Genomic DNA, 5,000 nt, shown 5'->3' with positions numbered 1-5,000 from the left:
TTTGGGCGCTCGGGCTCCCGGCAAGCGCGCGCGGTTCTTCCCGGATGACGGACCTACCTGGCCCGGCCCCGGACCCGCGCCGCTGTTGGCTCGGGATGCTCTCGGGCGGAATAATCGCTCCCGTCAGCGGCGCTTCAGCTTTGGACAATTTCACGACCCGTCTTGAAACACGGACCAAGGAGTCTAACATGTGCGCGAGTCATTGGGCTGTACGAAACCTAAAGGCGTAATGAAAGTGAAGGTCTCGCCTTGCGCGGGCCGAGGGAGGATGGGGCTTCCCCGCCCTTCACGGGGCGGCGGCCTCCGCACTCCCGGGGCGTCTCGTCCTCATTGCGAGGTGAGGCGCACCTAGAGCGTACACGTTGGGACCCGAAAGATGGTGAACTATGCCTGGCCAGGACGAAGTCAGGGGAAACCCTGATGGAGGTCCGTAGCGATTCTGACGTGCAAATCGATCGTCGGAGCTGGGTATAGGGGCGAAAGACTAATCGAACCATCTAGTAGCTGGTTCCCTCCGAAGTTACCCTCAGGATAGCTGGTGCTCGTACGAGTCTCATCCGGTAAAGCGAATGATTAGAGGCCTTGGGGCCGAAACGACCTCAACCTATTCTCAAACTTTAAATGGGTGAGATCTCTGGCTTGCTTGATATGCTGAAGCCGCGAGCAAACGACTCGGATCGGAGTGCCAAGTGGGCCACTTTTGGTAAGCAGAACTGGCGCTGTGGGATGAACCAAACGCCGAGTTAAGGCGCCCGAATCGACGCTCATGGGAAACCATGAAAGGCGTTGGTTGCTTAAGACAGCAGGACGGTGGCCATGGAAGTCAGAATCCGCTAAGGAGTGTGTAACAACTCACCTGCCGAAGCAACTAGCCCTGAAAATGGATGGCGCTGAAGCGTCGTGCCTATACTCGGCCGTCAGTCTGGCAGTCATGGCCGGTCCTTGCGGCCGGCCGCGAAGCCCTGACGAGTAGGAGGGTCGCGGCGGTGGGCGCAGAAGGGTCTGGGCGTGAGCCTGCCTGGAGCCGCCGTCGGTGCAGATCTTGGTGGTAGTAGCAAATACTCCAGCGAGGCCCTGGAGGGCTGACGCGGAGAAGGGTTTCGTGTGAACAGCCGTTGCACACGAGTCAGTCGATCCTAAGCCCTAGGAGAAATCCGATGTTGATGGGGGCCGTCATAGCATGATGCACTTTGTGCTGGCCCCCGTTGGGCGAAAGGGAATCCGGTTCCTATTCCGGAACCCGGCAGCGGAACCGATACAAGTCGGGCCCCTCTTTTAGAGATGCTCGTCGGGGTAACCCAAAAGGACCCGGAGACGCCGTCGGGAGATCGGGGAAGAGTTTTCTTTTCTGCATGAGCGTTCGAGTTCCCTGGAATCCTCTAGCAGGGAGATAGGGTTTGGAACGCGAAGAGCACCGCAGTTGCGGCGGTGTCCCGATCTTCCCCTCGGACCTTGAAAATCTGGGAGAGGGCCACGTGGAGGTGTCGCGCCGGTTCGTACCCATATCCGCAGCAGGTCTCCAAGGTGAAGAGCCTCTAGTCGAAAGAATAATGTAGGTAAGGGAAGTCGGCAAATTGGATCCGTAACTTCGGGATAAGGATTGGCTCTGAGGATCGGGGCGTGTCGGGCTTGGTCGGGAAGTGGGTCAGCGCTAACGTGCCGGGCCTGGGCGAGGTGAGTGCCGTAGGGGTGCCGGTAAGTGCGGGCGTTTAGCGCGGGCGTGGTCTGCTCTCGCCGTTGGTTGGCCTCGTGCTGGCCGGCGGTGCAGGATGCGCGCGCCTGCGCGGCGTTCGCGCCCCGGTGCTTCAACCTGCGTGCAGGATCCGAGCTCGGTCCCGTGCCTTGGCCTCCCACGGATCTTCCTTGCTGCGAGGCCGCGTCCGCCTTAGCGTGCTCCTCCGGGGGCGCTCGGGTGCGCGGATTCTCTTCGGCCGCCATTCAACGATCAACTCAGAACTGGCACGGACTGGGGGAATCCGACTGTCTAATTAAAACAAAGCATTGCGATGGCCCTAGCGGGTGTTGACGCAATGTGATTTCTGCCCAGTGCTCTGAATGTCAACGTGAAGAAATTCAAGCAAGCGCGGGTAAACGGCGGGAGTAACTATGACTCTCTTAAGGTGGCCAAGTGGCGGCGGTGTGGCTGCATCCGGACTTGGCTTTTCGAAGTGCGGTCTTGATGTAGTCGTGCTGCTGCTGCGAGGTGCCTTCCTTGGGTTATAGTTACAGGGAGAGTGATGCGCAATACATGGGCCTAGCCCTCTTAGCCTCTCCTCTCCTGCGGTCTTCTCCCCTTCTCGTGGGCCCGCTGATTTCGCAGAGTGGAAGACCGCACCAGGGGCTTGGGGGGGTTACCAGCCCCCCCTCGCACTATCCCTTTTTTAGTTGGGGGCAGTAAGCAGAGAATAAGTGGTGGCCCTTCCGCTGAAGGTGCCACCCCAACTCCCCCAGCACCTAGCCGGCCAACCGGCCGTGCCGAAAATCTTGTAACTTTTGCAGCTATGTATACCTGTAGTGAGTGCCACCGCAGCTTTACAACCAAGAACGGTCTCGGGGTCCATCGCCGCCGCCAACATCTTGCGGCCGCCAACGCGGAGATCGTCACCGAGAGGCATCGCGCGAGGTGGACGGAGGAAGAAGTCCTGTCGCTCGCCAGGGCAGAGGCCGAACTGTTCCTCGAGAGGGACGCCCGGTTCTTCTTTGTAAATCAAGAGCTCATCAGGATGTTCCCCGACCGAACGCTTGAGGCAATCAAGTGCCGACGGCGGCAAGCTGCCCACAAGCAGCTTGTCCGCCAATTCATGGAGGCGCTTGAGATCGGTCGGGGGGAAGAGCCGGCGTCCCGCCGGGGAGCGGCGAGCCCGTTGCCTGACGCGGGCGAGGCCGCTGCGCCGCCCGTCGACGCAGCCGAGGACTTCGCGGCCGACACCACCGGGCCGCCGCCGGAGGGGCCGACTGACGCCGCCATCTGGGAGCATCTGGCGGGGCTACCCGCTTCCGCCCAGCGTTTCTCTGCCCTGGATCGTGTCATAGGTCTGGGGCGGGGCACGCCGCCCGATGTCATCCTGGGCATGCTCCCGGATGCCCTTGCGTCGGTCGGGTCCAGAGGGGAGAGATCGATCACCAGGACACAGCGGCCGCGCCAACCATCGAAGCGGCCGCCTGCTGCGCCGCCGACGCAGAAGCGCAAGCGGCGCCGCTGGGAGTACGCGAGAACGCAGGATGCCTTCCGACGGTCGCGTGCGCGTTGCGTGCGCGGCCTCTTGGATGGCACCCTGCTCCAGCCGCCACCTGCCATCCCTGGTCTGCTGGACTTCTGGGCGGACCTCTTCACCAAGAAGCCCATCTCCACCGCGGGCTTCATTCGTGACCGCCTCCTCCCGCACTCAGAGCCTGTCGCTCTCGAGTGCATATGGGGGCCGGTCACACATGAGGAGGTCGCCGCCGCGTTGCCGCCCAGGGGATCAGCAGCCGGGCCGGACGGCCTTACCCCAGCGGAGTTGCGGCGCCTGCCGCACGAAGTCCTGGTGAAAGTGATGAATCTCTTCCTTCTGGCCCGCGCCCTTCCGGAACGCCTGCTTCGCGCGCGGACGTCCCTTCTCCCGAAAACGGCTGCACCAACATCCCCCGCTGACTTTCGCCCCATTACGGTCTGCTCGGTGTTGGCGCGGACCTTTCACAAGGTTCTCGCGTCACGCCTGATGCGCGCTTGTGCTGTGGACGAACGTCAGCGGGCATTCATCCCTCGGGATGGGATGTTGGAAAATACCTTCATCTTGGACACTGCTCTCACCGACGCAGTTCGCTCCTGCCGCTCTGTCTTTGTGGCATCGATCGACGTATCTAAGGCATTCGATTCGGTAGATCATGCTGCCCTTCGCCCCGTGCTGAAGGCGCATGGCCTGCCGGATTGCTTTGTCGAGTATGTCGAGCGGTGCTACGAGGGCAGCACGACAGTGATAGCGGACGGCGCCGGCGTGGGCGTGTCTGTGCAGCCAGCACGGGGCGTTCGCCAGGGCGATCCCCTCTCCCCCCTCCTGTTCAACTTTGCGGTGGACTACGTTTTAGGCCAACTGCCCTCCCACATCGGAGCTCGGATCCTCGGTCGCAGAGTCAACGCTGCGGCCTTTGCAGATGACGTCTTGCTGTTTGCAGCGACCCCGAGGGGCTTGCAGTCCCTCATCGACGCAGCTACCGCAGCCCTCGCCCACCTGGGGCTGCAGATCAACGCCCGGAAGTGTTTCACCCTCGCCTTAGTCGCGTCAGGGCGCGAGAAGAAGGTGAAGGTGGACAGCAATGTCACCTTCACAGCAGGCAATACCACCATGCCTGCCCTGCGTGTGGGTGAAACCTTCCGGTACCTGGGGCTGCAATTTTCCACGGCGGGTCGCTGTGTCTTCAATCCACGTAGCCACCTGGTGGAGCAGCTTGACGTCATCTCCCGAGCTCCGCTGAAGCCGCAACAGCGCCTCCACGCTCTCACCAACGTACTTCTCCCTGGCCTGTACCACGGGCTGGCCCTCAGCCGCACCCGGGTGGGTGCATTGAAGTCGGCCGACGTTACCATCCGGGCCGCCGTCAGGAGATGGTTCCGCCTTCCGGCGGACACCCCCCTGGGATACTTCCACGCTCCTGTTGCCCAGGGGGGCCTCGGCATTCCATCTTGCCGATGGATGGGTCCGACCCTCCGTCGGTCCCGTCTCCTGGCGCTGAAGAAGATAGGGCCAGCCTGCGACGGTGCAGGCATGGATGAGGTACAGCGTGAGATCGAGGTGCTGGAGCGCCACCTAATGTGGGAGGGCCACCTCCTCAAATCGTCAACGCAGGTTGGGGAAATGTGGGCGGCGCGCCTACACATCGCCATTGACGGTGCGGCACTGTCATCTTCTGCCGCCGTCAGTGGCCAACATCAGTGGGTCGCCGACACCAGTCGCCTGCTATCTGGGCGTGAATACATCGACGCCCTCCGCGCCCGCATCAACGCCTTCCCTACGAAGGCT

At 62.1% G+C, this 5,000-nt stretch overlaps 1 pseudogene; it reads left to right on the top strand.

Moving 5' to 3' along the window:
• The window catches only part of LOC124607581, a 7,956-nt pseudogene that overhangs the window by 764 nt on the left and 2,192 nt on the right, over positions 1–5,000 (top strand).

Source organism: Schistocerca americana, chromosome 3, assembly GCF_021461395.2.
Source record: "Schistocerca americana isolate TAMUIC-IGC-003095 chromosome 3, iqSchAmer2.1, whole genome shotgun sequence".
NCBI classification, from domain to species: Eukaryota; Metazoa; Arthropoda; class Insecta; order Orthoptera; family Acrididae; genus Schistocerca; species Schistocerca americana.
Note: the sequence above shows the minus strand (reverse complement) of the source record. Positions and strands in the feature narration are given on the sequence as shown.